This window comes from Pseudorasbora parva, chromosome 5 (assembly GCF_024679245.1).
Source record: "Pseudorasbora parva isolate DD20220531a chromosome 5, ASM2467924v1, whole genome shotgun sequence".
NCBI lineage: Eukaryota > Metazoa > Chordata > Actinopteri > Cypriniformes > Gobionidae > Pseudorasbora > Pseudorasbora parva.
The window spans coordinates 8,215,540-8,236,927 of NC_090176.1; the positions used below are offsets into that span (position 1 = coordinate 8,215,540).

The window sequence follows — 21,388 nt, forward strand, 5'->3', positions numbered from 1 at the left end:
ATTTACTCATCTGGCAGAGTCAAAAAATGGCTTCAAAACCATTTCATCTGTAGTCAAAATCAAACACTCCTTTCAGATCAGTCAATAAAGTTTATTACAAATGCCTGCAATACTACAAGCACATTATCTGCTTTACACTCAGTTTGCATTTGTAAAACAAGCATTTTGCAAAACTCTACTCAGTTCTTTACATTTGACACATCTTTTAAAACTAACAGCTCTTTAGAAAACACTGACATTTAAAAGCCACACTCCTTTACTGATGACCTACAATCAACGATCGTGTGTGAAAACACACACAAAAAAAATGATCAAAACTTTTCAGAAAGAATGAAAGAATTTTTGCATTTCTATTTACAGTGTAAATATAGGCTATATATATATTTATATTTTGTATATATTTGTGTGTATAAATATACACGGATCAGGCATAACATTATGACAGGTGAAGTGAATAACACTGATGATCTCTTCATCACGGCTCCTGTTAGTGGGTGGGATATATTAGGCAGCAAGTGAACATTTTGTCCTCGAAGTTGATGTGTTAGAAGCATGAAAATGGGCAAGAGTAAGGATTTGAGCGAGTTTTACAAAGGGCCAAATTGTGATACACAGAGCATCTCAGTTTGTTGCGTATGGGGCGGCACAGCCGCAGACCAGTCAGGGTGCCCATGCTGACCCCTGACCCCGCCGAAAGAGCCAACAGTGGCACGTGAGCAGCAGAACTGGACCACGGAGCAATGGAAGGAGGTCTGAATGAATCAAATATTCTTTTACATCACGTGGATGGCCGGGTGTGTGTGTGAAGTGGCTTACCTGGGGAACACATGGCACCAGGATGCACTGGGAAGAAGCCGAGCCGGCAGAGGCAGTGTGAAGCTTTGGGCAATGTTCTGCTGCGGACCATGTTCAGCCTTTCATGAATGGTGTTCCCTGGTGGCTGTGGCTCTTCCAGCAGATAATGCTCCTGACACAAAGCACAAAGGGTTCAGGAATGGTTTGAGGAGCCCAACAATTTTAAGGTGTTGACTTGCCTCCAAATTCCCCAAATTTCCAAATTGCTCAAATTTCTAAATAACCCAATAGTGTCATTATTCAGGTCATTATTGAAGTATTCATTCAGTTCAGTTCAACGGATGTGTAAAATTCATCTGTTCTGCATACATACTGGATATACAGTGTATTTGTGCACAATGTACGCGTGACAAACTTCCTGCACACTGAACGAGCAAAAGACACCAGAGAGAAGTGTTTAGTGTGTAGTTTAGTGTGTATGTGGCTAATATTTGTGTTTAGATTTAGGCTACACAAAAGAGAAGTTTAAATAGTTTGCTATTACAAAAAGATGTGCGATGTTTGTTTTGCATCTTGTCAGCGTGTTTTGTGGGTTTGTGTGTGTGTTCTGAGAAGTGGAGCCATAGTTTCAAGAGCTGTGTGGAAGCTGTTTTTCTGAATAGCTAAAACAATGAATCCCATTCTCTGAACCAAATTCTCAATAATCTAATCCCATTTGTCTAATAAATCACTAATTCTGCAAAACCTTAAACAAGTTCATGCACTGTAAAAAAAATATTCTTGGTTTAACTTAAAAAAAGTAAGTAAACTGGTTGCCTTAAAATGTTGAATGTATTGAAATTAAATATTTGAGTTGATACAATGAAGGAAATTGGTTTAATAGATAGAAACTTAAAATATTATTGTATCTGAACCACATAAAAAATGTGATAAATCATGAAAATATCACAATTTGGCATGCTTCACTGCGTCATTACAAATAAAACACACAATTACCCAATATGCTTACAAAATCTTTTAATAATATTTGAATAAAGGTTGTCGATTCTCTTTCAATGAAATCAAAATTTTAAGGCAACCATGCAGGTACTTATTTAAAAAATTTTTTTTTACAGTGTGCAGTTATTCATTTTGCAAATCTCATGCACTCTATACACTCACTCACTAAAACACCTGTCACACTGTGATGCACTTGACCAGGAGGAAAAAATTAAACACATCTAAATCACAGCTGTCATCATTTACACAACGACTCAAAACTATTCACACTTATTTCTAATGATGTGACCAAACCAACTGTACATAATACAAGTCAGTTTCGGAGCGCCAAAATTGACTCACAGGGTTCCACTGAATGTTACCAAGAAACAGTCTGAGAGGGAGAGGAGGAAGAATACATGTAAGAGGAGGTGAAGAAGGAAGCTGAGGATGAGAAATGTGTGGAGAATGATTTCACTGCTGGATCCGGCACACCAGAGGGGTTTTCCCTTTGTCTGGGTAGAGACGGCATAGCCTGATGTGGTCAAAGTCCTGAGGCCGGACCCAGCATGAAGACGTGATGCTGAGGCAGAATCAATCTCACGTTTACTTTTTTCTTTTGTCCAGTTTTTCTTGATTGTTTACACACATTTTTTGAAAGCATGCCTCATACTCGCAGAACTACACACAAATACACTCTCAGAAAAAAAGGTACAGTGCTGTCACTGGGGCGACACACTGTCACGGTTCATGGATTCCCTGTCTCACTCTTGGGTGCGTGTTGAATGTAGGTGAGGGCGGAGCCTGGGATTGGCTCATCACGCACCTGTGGCTGATCACCTGCACCAGCTGCAACTCATCACCTTCACCCTATTTAGTCTCTCTGTTTCTCTCTTGTCTTTGTCAGAGCGTTGTTGGATGTTCCCCTTGTGTCTCCGTGTTGGTTGTCGTTTCCCCCTTCCGTGAAACGCTGGATCCCTTCCCGGATTACCTCACCGCGCTCCCGAGTCACTGCTGCTCACAGCCTGCCCGTGTCGCCAACAGAGTCTCTCTCACTGCTCCGTCTTATCCGGACTTCTTCTGTGTTCTGAGTTTTGGCTTCTGTGACACTTCTGGCAATAAACTGAGTTACTTGCAATTGAATCCTGCCTCTGTGAATCCGTTACAGAACGCTCTGACCAACCATGGATTCAGCGAGTATCAACGCCCTACTGACCAGCAGCAACGAGAGACTGGACCAGCAGGAGGCGAACTTAACTGCCACAGGACAGGCAGTACACACCTTGGTGGCACGGGTGGCCGAGCTGACCCAACAGATGCAACAACTCGTCGGTCCCACTGTGCCCGACCCACCGCCGATTCCCCACACACCATCTGCATCGCGGCAACCGGAACCACGTCTGCCTACCCCCGAGAGTTATGCCGGTGAGAGCAATTATTGCAGAGCCTTCCTTACCAAGTGTTCCTTGTTTTTCGCTCTTCAACCGCAGACTTTCAACACGGAAAGATCCAAGGTGGCATTCGTCCTCACCCTGCTCTCCGGACGAGCCGCACTTTGGGGAACGGCGGTGTGGGAGAACCAACATCCTTGCTGCTCCTCGTTCCAGACGCTGGCGGCAGAGATGAGAAGGGTGTTTGACCGAGCGGTGACCGGAAGAGAAGCGGCACGTCAACTCGCAGAGCTCCGCCAAGGTAACCGCTCGGTCTCGGATTATTCCATCGAGTTCCGCACCCTGGCCGCCGAATGCAAGTGGAACGAGGAGGCACAGTGGGACATGTTCCTGCATGGGCTGGCTGACCGCATCCAGAAGGAGATATTCGCCATCGACCTTCCGGAGAAGATTGACGGTCTCATTGATCTTGCTTTGAGGGTGGACGCTCGTCTGAGTAAGCTGAGGTCCAGGATGGAGCCTCAGCATGGGAGTGTCGAATGCCCTCAGGCCAGCGCTACGGATGCGGTCAGCTACACCTTCGACCCGGAGCCCATGCAGGTGGGTCGAGCTCGGCTCTCCCGGGAGGAGAAGGCGAGACGGAGATCCCGTGGTCTTTGCCTGTACTGCGGCGGGAACGGACACCTGCTAGACTCCTGCCCGGTAAAAGACCACGCCCGGCGGTAAAAGGAAGGCTACTGTCGGGCGGGATCTCCGTGGAAAAGACCTCATCCTCCACTCTCCTCCCGGTGAGATTGCTGTGGGCAGCTCAGGATTATTCCAGCCTCGCCCTCCTCGACTCGGGAGCGGAAGGTAACTTCATTGACTCTGCCCTTGCTCACAAACTTAACATACCCACCATTGCACTCAAGAACACCATTTCTGTCAACGCACTCAACGGACAAGTTCTCCCTGACATTTCATTCACCACTGAACCACTTACACTGATCACTTCCGGCAACCACACAGAACGCATTTCATTTTTCATCCTGGACTCCCCTTTGGCTCCCGTTGTCCTCGGTCACCCTTGGCTGGAGTTACACAATCCAAGGGTTGACTGGGGACAAAACTCTGTGTCTGCGTGGAGTGATAAATGTTATGAGTCTTGTTTGGTGTCTGCTTGTTCGTCTGTTTCTCGTTCTGTTTTTCAGAGTGAGACGGTGAATCTGTCTAACGTGCCTCCGGAGTACCTCGACCTGAAGGAAGTGTTCAGTAAGTCCCGAGCTGCTTCTCTCCCTCCGCATCGTCCCTATGACTGTGCTATAGATTTACTCCCAGGTAAGTCTCCGCCTAAGGGCAAACTATACTCTCTTTCTATTCCAGAGAGGGAGGCCATGGAGAAATATATTTCTGATTCTCTAGCCTCCAAATTCATCCGCCCTTCCTCTTCTCCAGCGGGGGCGGGGTTCTTCTTCGTGGGGAAGAAGGATGGTTCTCTGCGACCTTGCATTGATTACCGAGGGCTGAATAACATCACGGTAAAGAATACCTATCCTTTGCCGTTGATGTCTTCAGCTTTCGAGAGGTTACAGGGAGCATCCGTCTTCACGAAGTTGGACTTACGTAACGCTTATCATTTGGTTCGCATCAGGGAGGGGGATGAATGGAAAACCGCATTTAACACCCCCAGGGGGCATTTTGAATACTTGGTCATGCCTTTCGGCCTTTCCAACTCCCCAGCGGTTTTCCAGGCACTCGTCAATGATGTGTTGAGAGACATGGTCGACCAATTCATATATGTCTACCTGGATGACATTTTGATTTTTTCTTCGTCTCTCCAGGAACATGTTCGACACGTCAGACGAGTGCTTCAGAGGTTGCTAGAGAATGGGCTTTTTGTCAAGGCGGAGAAATGCGCTTTTCATGCACAGTCTGTTCCTTTTTTAGGGTACATCGTGTCATCGGAGGGAATGCGCATGGATCCCGACAAGGTTAAGGCTGTGATGGATTGGCCAAGTCCAGATTCCCGTAAGGCCCTACAGAGGTTTCTGGGGTTCGCCAATTTCTATCGGCGTTTTATTCGCAATTTCAGCCAACTAGCCGCACCTCTGACTGCCTTGACCTCTCCCCGAATGACGTTCAGGTGGTCCGATACAGCCGAGGCTGTATTCGCCAAACTGAAAAGCCGCTTTGTTTCGGCTCCCATCTTAGTCGCCCCTGATCCCACACGTCAGTTCGTGGTAGAGGTCGACGCGTCAGAGGTGGGGGTAGGAGCGGTTCTTTCACAGCGCTCTCCCTCAGATGACAAGATGCACCCGTGCGCGTTTTTCTCCCATCGTCTTTCTCCTGCCGAACGCAATTACGACATTGGTAACAGAGAGTTGTTGGCCGTCAAGTTAGCGTTGGAGGAGTGGCGTCATTGGCTTGAAGGGTCGGGGGTACCTTTTATTGTATGGACGGATCATAAGAACCTTGAATATATTAGATCTGCTAAAAGACTCAACTCCAGGCAGGCTCGGTGGGCACTTTTTTTCGGACGTTTTGACTTTGTTCTCTCGTACCGCCCCGGGTCTAAAAACATCAAACCCGACTCTTTATCTCGTATTTTTGATGCTTCCGAACGCCCGGTTACTCCCGAGTGTATTTTGCCAGAGAAGATAGTTATCTCTACACTCACATGGGAGATCGAATCGAAGGTCAAAGTGGCCTTAGAAGGGGTAACGCCCCCGCCCGGCGGCCCACTGAGTTGTTTGTTCGTTCCGGAGGGGTTAAGATCCGAGGTCCTCAAATGGGGTCACTGCTCCAACATTGCCTGTCATCCAGGGGTAAACCGCACTGGCAGTTTAATAAAGCAACGATTTTGGTGGCCACTTATGGCTCGCGACATTCGCAGTTTCGTTTTGGCTTGCTCGGTCTGTGCGGTTGGTAAGACATCTAACCAACCTCCCCAGGGGTTACTTCAGCCGCTGTCTGTTCCTTCGAGACCCTGGTCCCACATCGCTCTAGATTTTGTTACCGCCCTCCCGCCCTCCCAGGGCAAGACGGTCGTTTTGACCGTCGTGGACCGATTCTCGAAGGCAGCACATTTCATTCCCTTGCCCAAATTACCCTCAGCCAAGGAGACAGCGGTATCTGTAGTAGACCACGTCTTTCGGTTACATGGCCTCCCGATGGACGTGGTCTCCGACAGAGGTTCCCAATTTGTGTCCAAATTTTGGCAGGAGTTTTGTAAATTACTAGGAGCCACGGTTAGTCTGTCTTCGGGTTATCACCCCCAAAGCAACGGTCAGACCGAGAGAGCCAATCAGGATCTGGAAAGAGTGTTGCGATGTTTGGTATCCAAGAATCCTTCATCCTGGAGCCAGCAACTCTCTATGGTTGAGTACGCTCATAACTCTTTACCAGTGTCATCTACGGGCCTTTCGCCATTTGAGTGTAGTGTAGGTTACCAGCCACCTATTTTTCCTAGTCTGGATTCCGAGGTCGCGGTCCCCTCTGTTCACGCCTTTATCCAGAGGTGTCATCGCACATGGACCAGAGCCCGTGAGACTCTGCTCCAGGTGGGAGCGCGCACCAAGGCTAAAGCCGATCGCCACCGGTCTAAGCCTCCCGTTTACGTCGTCGGTCAAAAAGTGTGGCTTTCTACCAAGAACATTCCTCTCCGCTCCGTATCTAATAAACTTGCTCCCAAATTTATCGGCCCGTTCACTGTCACCAAGATCATTAGTCCGGTGACAGTCCGCCTCAAACTCCCTCCGGCGTACAGGAGGATTCATCCCGCCTTCCATGTATCCAAAATCAAACCTGTTTTTCACTCCCACCTTAATCCGCCAGTCCCGGTTCCCCCACCGCCGCGACTCGTAGATGGGGAACCAACTTATTCGGTTAATCGCATTCTGGATTCTAGACGGAGGGGACGCGGTTTCCAGTACTTGGTGGACTGGGAAGGTTACGGTCCGGAGGAGAGAAGTTGGGTTCCTGCTAGGGACATTCTGGATCACTCCCTTATTGATGATTACAATCAACAGGTAAGGTCGGCTGGGAGCGTCAGGGGACGCTCCTAGGGGGAGGGGTACTGTCACGGTTCATGGATTCCCTGTCTCACTCTTGGGTGCGTGTTGAATGTAGGTGAGGGCGGAGCCTGGGATTGGCTCATCACGCACCTGTGGCTGATCACCTGCACCAGCTGCAACTCATCACCTTCACCCTATTTAGTCTCTCTGTTTCTCTCTTGTCTTTGTCAGAGCGTTGTTGGATGTTCCCCTTGTGTCTCCGTGTTGGTTGTCGTTTCCCCCTTCCGTGAAACGCTGGATCCCTTCCCGGATTACCTCACCGCGCTCCCGAGTCACTGCTGCTCACAGCCTGCCCGTGTCGCCAACAGAGTCTCTCTCACTGCTCCGTCTTATCCGGACTTCTTCTGTGTTCTGAGTTTTGGCTTCTGTGACACTTCTGGCAATAAACTGAGTTACTTGCAATTGAATCCTGCCTCTGTGAATCCGTTACACACACTCACTCTTAGAAGAAAAGGTTCTATCGGTGTATGTGGAACCACTAAAAGGTTAGAACCTTTAGGGTTCTTTGTAACCAGGAAAAAAGTTCTATATGGAACATTTTAGGGATTCATTCATTATCATTTGTTTTGTCCTTTCCAGGATTAAATATTTCATATTATTGACAAACATTTCACTGCATTAGTCAGTGTATTCAAATGCATTTATGAATACATGTGAATGATCACAAAATTCAAGATATAGGGGTTAGAAAATGTATATATTTATCTCATTTTATGTAGTTAATCAATATCACACGAAGAGTGCCATTTCATTTTTCTCCTCCAAAAATCAGCATGATTAAATGTGATATTAAGTTAGTACGACAGTTTAATAAACAATAATTTAATTACAACTACAAAATGTTGCAGAATAATGTATGAATAATAGCCTAAAGAACCTTTGTGACAAAAAGGGTTCTTTCTTGATATTATAGAACCTTTTTAGCATAAAAAGGGGTTGACTCTAAATGCGATTTTTTTAAAACCCTTTAGCAAAGAAGGTTCAATAATGACAAGAAAGAACCATTTTGGCACTTAAAAAGGGTTCTATAGCTTTTAGGGGTTCCGTAGCGCTGATAGAACCTTGTAAGGTTCTATATAGAATCTTTTCTTCTAAGAGTGTAGCATGAATTGCTTATTTTAGCAGAATTGGTTCACGGGGTATGTGCATGAGTTACATGTTGTGGTCATTGTGTCCCAAGTACCAGTATTTGTGAGTAAAACAACTGAGAAAAACTGTAATCAAATCCATAAGAACAAGACTAACAATGTCACATTAACATTAGCTGTCAGGAAATTGTTTGCATTTAGCCCACTTCTTTGGTATTTTCCTAATAAAATCAACAACTGTATAATATAATATGTTATTCTAACATCCCAAATTGTTGTTCAGAGTAAAAAAAAAACCCCACATCGAATATATAGATTTCTATCATACACCAGTTTTTTTTTATGAGGTGGAAGGAATAATGACTATTTTTACCAATAAGCAGAGACATCAAATCACTGAAAGATGCTCATTGTCCCAGGATATTATTTAGCAACCCTGTGTTGTTCTCTTTCATACGTCCAAAATGAAGCTCGACTAATATTCCAGAAGTCAAACATTTTGAATTCGCAGTATGTTAGTGTGAATTCCTTATTTAGAGCAATGCTGTCCTCTATCGACCAGCCAGAACATCTGCTTTCGTAGTATTTCGTAAAGCTGTTCAAAGACAAAGTCGTTCAAAACTAATACAAATTAAATGTATGAAATTTAAGCCTTATTTCCATAGATTTGAGAGTTGTCATATATTTTATTTTAATAAAGGAGGTGTCATATCAAGTCTGTTTTGGGCTCTTATGAAAAGCACCACGTGAAAAGTCCCTGGGCTCTTGTGCGCATGCGCACACTTTTGATGATAACTTCACTGCTGCAGTGTGTGTGTGTTAGTACAGAGATAACAACTCATGCTTACATATACAGCCACAGAGAGAGCAGAGGCGATGCGGAAGAGCAGACACGGATCCCACAGTCATCTGAATGAGACAACATGAGTGAAAGTGTGTTTGTGTGTGTGTGTTTATCACACACTAGATCGGATTTACAGGATTCAGTTCATCCGGTGAGTCTGTCAACAACTCACTATACACACAGAACTCAGGACATCTAAAATACATTCTGCTGTTCGTGTTAAATTATGTGTTGCCTGGGACGTACACGCACTATAACTTGTACGTAATGTGTGAAATTCAGACTCGTACCAGAAAGTGCCATGGTTAATTGGTAGCATGACAGGCAAGACCTTGATATTATCTTGGAGTAAATACATACATCTGATGCTATCACTGGTAAAGTGCTTTTAATACTGTACCCACGTGCCTGTGTAACAAGAAGCTTGATTAGATTAGACTCATGTCACCGTGTTCTGTTTCAAGGAACAGTACGTTTGGACTAAATATAATATTATTAAGACACATTTTTGAAAATCCACAAAAAAAAAGTGTTGCGAATGAGTTTTATGTTTTCTAACATATTTGATACATCAGACTTGTATGGCTAATATGGTGAGATATAATGAGAAAATGAAGCTCATACTCGAGGAATGAGAACTTTTATTCTGAGCCCAAACTGAGCGGAAATATGCAACTTGGTGCTGTTGTTTAATTCTGATGCATGTAATGTAAGTCAATGAGATCTATATCAAAGTAGCATGACACTTACATAAAATGCTTGTAAATATCAGTCACCACTCTTTATTTCAATCCAATATTGTTTTAGTAAGATGATCATGATTCAATACTTAGTTTTATGGTCAAAGCTCTTAGTTTTAAAACATATAATGCAACACAATAAAATGAGGGTGGAGAGATGAACCCAAAAAAACTTTACTCAAAATTGACCATATTTGAAAATAATTAAATTTGAACAATTAAAAAAAGTGCTGTAAATATTCATCTTAAAATTATTAATAATAGGGATTCACTGATATGAACATTTTGGCCGATATGGATAACCAATAATTCTTTATATTTAAAAGCTGATAACCGATATATTGGCCGATAAATCTGAATACAAATTTTTATAAAATTTAAGTGATTACAATCATATTTCAAGCCAAATTTAAACCATAATGGTGAATAGAGCTCAGCTGAAGGAAATAATACATCATTTATCAGATTTAAAGGTGGGGTAAGTGTTATTTCAAAACCGTTTCCGAAAAAGGACTCGGGGCCGAGTGGAATAACAAACTTGTAGCCAATCAGCAGGTAAGGGGCGTGTCTACTATTGATGGTGAGAAGAGCACTCGCTCTGTGCACGTCATTATTCAAAACACACGAGTCACACATGACGGACATTAGCCGAGAACTAGCTGCTTTTGCTTGACTATGCTTGTGTGTCATGTTCGCTTGTTTGTCCATTTGCGATCGTATTGTGGCTCACTTTAGTGATGATAAAGACCCGTTCATTTCCACACCGTATGGAGCATCTACATCTCCTCACTTTCTGTTTCAAGTGTCAGCTCACACAATGTGTCCGACAGGTAAGATACTATACTCCTAATCTTTGTTTGTTTCCCCTTTTCATGATCTATATAACTCTAATCTGGTTATAATTGTAATATGTTCGTTAGCTGGACTGTTGGCTTATGTTCTATCTAGTTGTTCATGAGAACGGTTTGTGTTTTGTGATGGATATTCACTTTTTCATTGAATATTCGACCTGGATTAGTAACACAGATTCTGTCATAGTTGCCTGGGTTACGTATGTGTGGGGCGGAGCTATCACAATAGGGCCGAGGCCCTTTTTGGGGGTAGGGGTGTGTTTGTTTTGGTGATTTGAAATATCAACCACGGTTACCAGAAAGCACTTACCCCACCTTTAAGATGTCATCCAAAGTTTCTCATCGGGCCGATAACAGTAACATCAGAAATGAACATATATTGGCCGAAACTGATATGATAGCGATATATCGTGCATCCGTAATTACAATATAATAGTTATTGTTATATTAAAATATTTTTATATAAAAATCAGTAAAGATAGCAGAAAGTATCACAACCTGAAAAAAATTATATTACAGCACTTTTTACTTGCTAAAAAAGTACAAGCTATAAACAAGGGCAGAAGACATGTAGTAGATTGTGTACAAACGGTTTTTCAGGTTTTAATAATGTTAGAAATGTATGTATCAAATATGATACAGCGGCACCTGCCAATGGCCATACATTTTTTTTTTACTCACAATGAAACGTAATGACACCAACATTTTAGATATTTTCATTTTCATCAAAATTTTAAGTCAGTATATTCACAATTAACTTTTTGATACGACAGCTAAAATTTCAAACCTAATTAAAGCTGCGAGCAGCGATGACGGGCCCAAGCCGGGGGCACCGCCACCCCGGTGGCATCAGCTTAACTGTGCGCAGCAGGCCAATAGGCATTTAATATTGGAAAAATAAATAAAGGGACTATGTCAAAGTCATTAGAATTCACCTCATTAACTGCAGCAACTGGTGCTGCTATGACCAGGAACCACAACACTCACATCTCTGAGATCAATTACATTTTATTCTTTAATTTTATGTCAGATGATGTCAAATGTCAATTTTAAAATGAGTGCAGAATACTGTCCAAATGCTGAAGTTGTATTATCCTTAGCCTTCTCTTAAAAATAAATTAAGCCAAATCACAGAGACCGCAACAATGATTTTAATATCAGTGTCAGGTAAGAGCAATATGCGTGCATATAATTTATGGAAGTTTATAATAAACAGCCACTTTTATAAAATCATGTGAAATTTAATTTTTTAATCCATTTGAATTATATCAATAAATAATTAGTTTAAAGAGGTGTCATACATGATCTTTGCAAACACAGCACATGACCTTCTTTAAAGCCAATTGTAGTAAGTTCGATAATGGAAGGAAGGAAGAGGACACGGGGGTCGGCTGGACGGTTGATACTTTCTTTATTTATAACTCAAAACTTGTAATAAACTTCACAACACACACTGCGGTGTGGATTCTCATAGACGCTCGATTACTTCCGGGTCGGCACTTCCGGCTTCCGGTAACTCAGTCTCTGTGCGCTCGTATCAACCGTCCGATCTCTCTCTCTCCTTGATCTCCGGTTCCACCGAGGTTTTATTCCCTCTCCGCGCTCATTACTAGAACAAGAGACAGGTGTTATTAATCTGCTTCCAATCCACTCACTTACCGCTTGTCCCGCGGCTCTCTCTCCCGCTGCAGACCTCGCTGAACCACGCCCCCCTTGCCACATACCCCCACCGCCCGACTCAGGCCGGGGAGCCGTCCGGCCTGCAGCCCCCCCCCCCCCCATTTCTGGAGAGGAAATCGGCCACAGCCATCTGAGCACCCGGCCTGTGGACCACCTGGAACTTAAAAGGCTGAAGAGCTAGATACCAACGGGTGATCCGCGCGTTGGTATCCTTCATGCGGTGGAGCCATTGGAGAGGAGCGTGGTCCGAACAGAGGGTGAACTCCCGCCCCAGAAGGTAGTAGCGGAGGGTGAGAACGGCCCACCTGATGGCAAGGCACTCCTTTTCGATGGTGCTGTACTTAGCCTCTCTCTTCGAGAGCTTACGGCTAATGTACAGCACCGGCCGCTCTCCCCCCTCCACCTCCTGGGCCAGGACTGCGCCCAGCCCCCTGTCCGACGCGTCAGTCTGCAACAGAAAAGGGAGAGAAAAGTCAGGGGAGTGTAAAAGCGGCCCGCCACATAGAGCAGCCTTAACTCGGGTGAAGGCCTGCTGGCACGGCTCCGTCCATTGGACCGTATCTGGTAGCCCCTTTTTAGTAAGGTCAGTCAGGGGGCTGGTGAGGTCCGAATAATTTGGTATAAACCGTCTATAATATCCCGCCAGCCCCAAGAACTGCCTTACCTCCTTTTTGGTCTTGGGCCTCGGGCAGGTCGCAATTGCGGCGGTCTTATCAATTTGGGGACGCACCTGTCCATGACCCAAGTGGAAGCCCAGATACCTTACCTCCACCCGCCCAATTGCACACTTCTTCGGGTTGGCCGTGAGCCCCGCTCCCCTCAACGACCTCAAGACCGCCCGGACATGTTGCATATGCCGCTGCCAATCGTGACTGTAAATCACGATGTCGTCCAGGTAGGCAGCAGCATATGCGGCATGGGGACGCAAAATCCTGTCCATGAGGCGCTGAAAGGTAGCGGGTGCCCCGAACAAACCGAAGGGAAGCGTGACGAATTGGTGCAATCCGAACGGCGTGGTGAAGGCTGTTTTTTCTTTGGACAATGGAGACAAGGGGATCTGCCAATAGCCCTTCGTTAAGTCCAATGTCGAATAAAATCGAGCCGTGCCCAGCCGATCAAGCAACTCGTCAACCCGCGGCATTGGATACGCGTCGAATTTCGACACTGCGTTCACCTTGCGGTAGTCCACACAGAACCTGACCGAGCCGTCGGTTTTAGGGACCAAAACGATCGGGCTCGCCCAGTCACTGTTGGACTCCTCTATTACTCCCATATCGAGCATTGCCCCTAATTCTTCCTGAACTACTTTTTTTTTGTGTTCAGGTAAACGATACGGCCGGCTGCGAACTACCACGCCCGGCTCGGTCTCGATATGGTGCTGAATTAAGTCGGTACGGCCCGGTAGTGGCGAGAACACGTCGGCGAATTCCGCCTGTAGTTTTGAAAGATCAGTGAGTTGGGACGGTGAGAGGTGATCTCCCCCAGGGGCCAGTGCGACCGATTGTGCTTTGATGCTCGCCTCTGGCCCGAGATCATCCTCTCCCCCGATCACCGTCGCCAACAACACTGATTCGACCTCATTCCATTTCTTCAGGAGATTGAGGTGATATATTTGCCGTGCTCCGTTCCTATCGGACCGTATCACTTCATAATCGAGATCTCCAACCTGTCGAGCGACCTCAAACGGCCCCTGCCATTTCGACATTAATTTAGAGCTCGATGTCGGGAGTAATACAAGCACTTTCTCTCCCGGTGTGAATTTGCGTAGTCTCGTACCCCTGTTATACGACCGGCTTTGGCGGTCCTGGGCTTGCAACAAATTCTCCCTAGATAGCCGCCCCAAGGTGTGGAGTTTTGTTCGCAAGTCCAGCACATATTGAATTTCGTTTTTGGCCAAAGAAGGCCCCTCCTCCCAAGTTTCTCGTAGGACGTCCAGCACCCCACGGGGCTGTCGTCCGTAGAGAAGCTCGAAGGGGGAAAACCCCGTGGAGGCTTGCGGGACCTCTCGCACAGCGAATAAGAGGGGTTCTAACCACCGATCCCAATTTTTGGCGTCTTCCTGTACGAATTTACGGATCATGGATTTAAGAGTGCGATTAAATCGTTCGACCAAGCCGTCTGTTTGTGGGTGATAGACGCTTGTCCGAATCGATTTGATGCCCAATAACCCGTATAATTCGCTTAACGTGCGTGACATAAACGCCGTGCCTTGATCAGTGAGGATTTCCTTCGGAATCCCCACTCGGGAGATTAAACGAAACAGTGCGTCCGCAACACTCTTCGCCGAGATGTTGCGGAGAGCCACTGCTTCCGGATATCGTGTTGCGTAGTCCACGATAACTAGCGCAAAACGATGTCCGCGTGCGGATCGCTCTAATGGCCCGATGAGGTCCATCGCAATTCTCTCGAAGGGGACCTGCATTAATGGAAGGGGGCGCAATGGCGCTTTTGGGGAGGCCAGGGGATTCACCAACTGACATTCAGGACAAGACGCGCACCACCTGCGCACATTGTCGTGAATGCCTGGCCAAAAAAATCGGGTCATTAAACGATTCAGCGTGGCCGCCTGTCCCAGGTGGCCCGCCATTGGGTTAGAGTGAGCCGCCTGGAAAAGCATTTCCCGGCGGCTCTTTGGTACTAACAACTGGGTTGTATCCACTTTTGTCTGAGCGTCTTGGGTCACTCGATACAACCTATCCTTAATTATGGCAAAATAAGGATACGTGACGGGCAAGGCGGGTTGAAGGGACTGACCGTCGATAGTGCGGACCTGTTGGAAAGCATGTTTTAGAGTCTCATCTTGGGACTGCTCCAGAGGGAAGTCATCGCGGTCCGAGAGAATCAGTCTCTCGACCCCGCTCGTTTCCTCTGAAGCGGTTCCCGAGGGCCCCGCATCAGTCTCGCCAACCTGCACTCGCATCGCCCCGTTCCTAGCCTTGTTCTCCCAAGCGGCATCCGCGCATAACGACCCCAATAATGCCGGAAAGGCGGGCCAATTTGTCCCCAGAATTAGCGGATGCCGGAGGTGGGGACTAACCGCCACCTCAACACTATGATTTTCTCCCCTAAACTGTATCGTGACTGGGACAACCGGATATTCCACCACATCCCCGTGCACACACCGCACCTTAACCATGCGGCTTGTATCCAATGCCCCCGGTTGCATCAGGCTTTGATGGATCGAGGTTTGGTTACAGCCGGAATCCACCAAGGCCTGATATGTACCCCCCTTGATACTCACAGGAATTTGGTACTCTCCTGCTTGATCAGGGGTGGTCCGCTGGAAGTCCGGGACCCGGATCATTGTCCCGACGTCCATCATCGGACATCGGTCCACAAAATGGTCCGGGTCGCCGCACCGCCAGCAGGCCAGCCCAGGCCTGCCCGCCGCCCCTGCGGCGGGGAGTGGATTGGAAAATGAGCGCGGAGGGGGGGTGGAACCGGAACCGTTATCCCCGCCCGACCCCAGCAGCCCCGCCCCCCTGGGCGGGGCCCTCGAACTCCCGTATTGCCCTGGGCCCATTCCACCCCGACCTCTGGGGGGAATACGAGGGGGCCCTGGAGGGCGGGACCTAGGGAGAGGGACAGGGCGAGAAGGAGAGACAGAGGGGGGAGAGAGAGAGGGAGAAGTTAGTAGGGGCTCGCCGACCCCCGGGCACGCCACCAGATGGTCCTCCGCCAGGTTGATGGCCGTCGTCAGCGACGTGGGCCGGTGGCACTGGACCCACTCGGTGGTCTTCCTGGGGAGCCGAGCGATGAACTGCTCCAGTACCACCAGATCGACGATGTGGTCCACGTCGCTTCCACCGGCCAATAGCCATTTGCGGCACTCGTCCCGGAGCTGTTGGGCCATCGCGAAGGGCCGACCGGCCTCACCCCACGCCAGCGAGCGGAACCGCTGTCGATGCTGCTCGGGGGTCCGGCCGACCCGCTGGATGATGGCCCTCTTTAGGTCTTCATAATCCAGGAGGTTCGCCACCGGCAGTTGTTGAGCGGCCGCCTGGGCTTCTCCCGTGAGCAGTGGTATGAGGCGCACCGGCCACTGTGCCCGGGGCCACCCGCAGGCCTCCGCTGCCTTCTGGAACAGTTCGATGAAGGCCTCGGGATCGTCCTGTGGCCCCATCTTATGTAGGGGCACGTGGACCGGTGCGCTGGCGAGCCCGGCGGCTTCGGTGCAAACCTCCCGGGCTGTCCAGCTCCGGAACCTCTCGCGGTCCTCTTGCTGGCCGCGGACGATGGCCTCGAAACGGCGCTCCTGGTCCGCCCGCAGGTCCAGCATGGACTGGTGTTGTTCCTGGTGGAGGGCCGCGAGAGCGGTGATGATGTCCGCAAGCGGCGTGGCGGAGGGCGTTGGTGTTGTCATGGCGGCGGCGCGGTCCTACTTCCTTCCCGGGTTTCGGCACCACTGTAGTAAGTTCGATAATGGAAGGAAGGAAGAGGACACGGGGGTCGGCTGGACGGTTGATACTTTCTTTATTTATAACTCAAAACTTGTAATAAACTTCACAACACACACTGCGGTGTGGATTCTCATAGACGCTCGATTACTTCCGGGTCGGCACTTCCGGCTTCCGGTAACTCAGTCTCTGTGCGCTCGTATCAACCGTCCGATCTCTCTCTCTCCTTGATCTCCGGTTCCACCGAGGTTTTATTCCCTCTCCGCGCTCATTACTAGAACAAGAGACAGGTGTTATTAATCTGCTTCCAATCCACTCACTTACCGCTTGTCCCGCGGCTCTCTCTCCCGCTGCAGACCTCGCTGAACCACGCCCCCCTTGCCACACCAATGTTAAAGAAAACAATTAAAAGTATTAGGATATCACTTTCAATTATGTGCAAATGTATTTTTTGCAGCTCAAAATATTGTAAGTTCAGAAGACCAGTATTATATATATAATACATTTTTTTAAACTTATTTTTCACAATAAAGTGATAGATATTGCTGATAGAAATTATGATATGAAAGGGTTAAATTATGAAAAAACAAGAGACAAGGTGACACAGACAGAGTGAGAGAGACCCCCTCCACACACACACACACACACACACACACACACACACACACACACACACACACACACACACACACACACACAGAGTGAGAGAGACCCCCCCCCCCCCACACACACACACAGAGTGAGAGAGACCCCCTCCACACACACACACACAGAGTGATCCTGAGAGAGGGAGGGGGAAGGGGAATGACAGACACAAAATCTAAACAGTGAGCGAACATTGTTTTTATTTCACTGTCTGAGAACACTGTGTTGCAATAACAACAATAGTTTTATCTTCAAAACAGTGTTCCCTAGGACATATCCAGCCTGGTTACTAAATAAGGCTACACTTCCACTTTCTGGTTATTCTATATTTAGTTATTCTATATTTATATTTAAACAAAAGGCATTAATCTACTTTTTTTTTAAGACAATTAAATGTGTTTTTTTCTTTTGTTAGTAATGTTTTTTTATATTTATATTTTTTTATTAATAATTATTTGTATTAACACAATTATTTAACTAATTATATAAAACAATATTGTCAATGCCCTACAAATAAACTGGTTTTATACATTTATTTTTTTATTCAAACCCAGAATAATATGTTTTATCCTTTAATGCAGGCCAAAGCACAGCATTGAGAGGTAATCTTTTTAGCGCGCACACACACACAACACACGCACACACACGCACACACACGCACACACACACACACACACACACACACACACACACACACACACACACACACACACACACACACACACACACACACACACACACACACACACACACACACACACACACACACTCATGTCTGGTTCACTATCTTTCTGGGGACTCATAGACGTAATGGTTTTTATGCTTTACAAACCATATATTCTGTCCTCCTGCCCCTACCCCTAAACCTACCCATTTCACAAAACTTTCTGCATTTTTACATTTTCAAAAGAACTCATTCTGTATGATTTATAAGCTTTTGTACCTATTGGGACCTCAATTTAGGCCCCTACAGTGACATGTGTCCCCATGAGTCTGTGTGCATTCAGGTTGAAGTCCCCACCAGGCTAGAACAACACACACACACACACACACACACACACACACACACACACACACACACACACACACACACACACACACACACACACACACACACACACACACACACACACACACAGTAGTAATGCTGAAGTATGCTGCAGGCAACTCTTATCAGTTCAGCCCATCCACCCCACACACACACACACACACACTCATGTCTGGTTCACTATCTATTTGGGGACTCACCATAGACATAATGGTTTTTATGCTGTACAAACCATATTCTGTCCTCCTACACTGCTCCTACCCCTAAACCTACCCATCACACAAAACTTTCTGCATTTTTACATTTTCAAAAGAACTCATTCTGTCTGATTTATAAGCTTTTGTACCCATTGGGAAGTCCCCATGAGTCTGTGTGCATTCAGGTTTAAGTCCCCTCCAGGTTAGAAAACCATTCACACACACACACAGAGGCAAGGTTTTTTGCTTGAAAACTTATACAATATTGCCCTCTACTGGACATTTAAGGGAGAGCATGTGTTGAAAAAAAAAAAAAAAAAACACAGTGTGATTATATAGAATAACCAGCAGGTGGGAGTATAGCCTTATTTATGAACCAGGCACTTGTGTTCTTATTTTGTGTTTTTTAGGCTTTTGCTACGGGACCACCGTTTGAGATATCCAATAACCGTTCGCATTTTAGCATCTTCTGTATATTTACTTCATGTTGTCCGAGTTTGGAGGAGATTGAATGAATCGCTTTTGAGGAGAAGGTAAAAACTCAGAGCTCGCTTTGCCACTTCTTGTTATCTTCCAACCAAATTATCTGACTTCCTGTTGGTCAGAGCTAATGACTGTAAATTAGAAAGTTGTCCGGCTCGAAATGTACAATATATATACCGAGTTTGGTGAATGTAGATAAAACTAACCCCCCCACTTTGGACAAAAGTGACACACTTCCTGCTGCCAGTTGGTGGCGCTATAACTTTGACTCACAAAAGTCATATCCATGTGATCAGCCTCTTACAACGAACACACAGCTGAAGTTTCATCAAAATGAATTAATGTATGCAAAAGTTATAACACACTTCCTGTTTCCCTTTTCTCGCCATAAATTTGTCTCTTCGCCACGGCCAAACCGTTTGAGATATCAAAAAGTTGCTTGCAATTTAGCATCCTCAGTGTCTTGACTTCATGCTGACCGAGTTTGGTGCTGATCGGGTGAATCGTCTAGGAGGAGTATCGCAAATTCCAGAGCATGCGTTTTCCGAACAACCCATAATAGCTCACTTCCTGTTGGGCGAAGCTTATGACTATGAGTGCGGAAGTTGTTTGGCCCGATGAGATCTATATGTGTACCGAGTTTCATACATGTACGTGCAAGTGTGTTTAATATATAGACCCAGTTTTTCAAGGGGGCGCTGTTGAGCCCCCCTGCCACGCCCGGGGCAAAGGCCTTTGCCAGACCCTGTTGGCCGCGCATTCCGATGCGTGTGCAAAGTTTCAAGAGTTTTCGAGCATGGGAAGGGCCCCAAAAATGCCCAAAAGGCGAAAAGATAATAATAATAATAATAATTAAAGCTGCGAGCAGCGATGACGGGCCCAAGCCGGGGGCACCGCCACCCCGGTGGCATCAGCTTAACTGTGCGCAGAAGGCCAATAGGCATTTAATATGGGAAAAAAATAAAAGGACTATGTCAAAGTCATTTGAATTCACCTCATTAACTGCAGAAACTGGTGCTGCTATGACCAGGAACCACAACAGTCACATCTCTGAGATCAATTACATTTTATTCATTAATTTTATGTCAGATGATGTCAAATGTCAATTTCAAAATGAGTGCAGAATACTGTCCAAATGCTGAAGTTGTATTATCCTTACACTTCTCTTTGTGTTTTTGACCTACCGTAGCTTCTGTTTGTTCACCAGTCTTATGCAGTAAAAAGCATGCATGTTTTTATTTTAATATGTGTGGCATTCAATATTTTTAAAAATATAAATAAATAAATAAATCTAAATCACAGAATCCACAAAAATGATTTTAATATCAGTGTCAGGTAAGAGTAATATACATGCACAATTTTGTAAGTCCAGAAGGCCTGTATATTTTTTAAAGATATGTTATATTTTGTGTGGTTTTTTTAACTTATTTTTCACATCAAAGTGATAGCTATTTGTGATAGCCTATGATATAAAAGCGTTAAATTATGACAATCAAGAGACAAGGTGACACACACACACACACACACACACACACACACAGAGTGAGAGAGACCCACCACACACACACACTCTCACGCACACACACACACACACACACACACAAACACACACACACACACACACACACACACACACACACACACACACACACACACACACACACACACACACACACACACAGAGTGAGAGAGACCCCCCCCACCACACACACACACACTCACGCACACACACGCACACACACACACACACACACACACACAGAGTGAGCCTGAGAGAGTGGGGGGGGGGGTAAGGACAGACAGAAAGAGAGAGGCATAGACTGATTCCGATTGAACAAGGTTAAAAACAAAAAATTAAATTTACATTCTCAAAAGAACTCATTCTGTGTGATTTATAAGCTTTTGTACCCATTGGGACCTCAATTTAGGTGACACGAGTCCCCATGAGTCTGTGTGCATTCAGGTTGAAGTCCCCACCAGGCTAGAAAAACATGAATATTGAACAAGATTTTAAACAAAAAATAATAATAAAATCTAAATGGTCGGAGAAAATTATTTGAAAAAGAAACTCAAATGTGTTTTTTTTATGTTAGTATTTTAGTTTTAAGAATTAATCTTCAAATACAAAATGTTAAAGAAAACCAATATATTGATAAAAAAATACAAAAAGTACATTCATTTTACATTTTTATTCTTTCT

General features: G+C 45.8%; 1 protein-coding gene across 2 annotated transcripts in view; it reads left to right on the forward strand.

The window, feature by feature from the left end:
* Positions 1 to 9,090: 9,090 nt before the first annotated feature.
* gpr155a (G protein-coupled receptor 155a) overlaps positions 9,091 to 21,388 on the forward strand; it is a 90,519-nt gene continuing 78,221 nt past the window's right edge. For both annotated transcript variants that reach the window (XM_067443153.1, XM_067443154.1), the window contains exon 1: positions 9,091 to 9,299. The gene's annotated coding sequence lies outside the window, so the exon portion shown is untranslated. The remainder of the gene's footprint in view (positions 9,300 to 21,388) is intronic.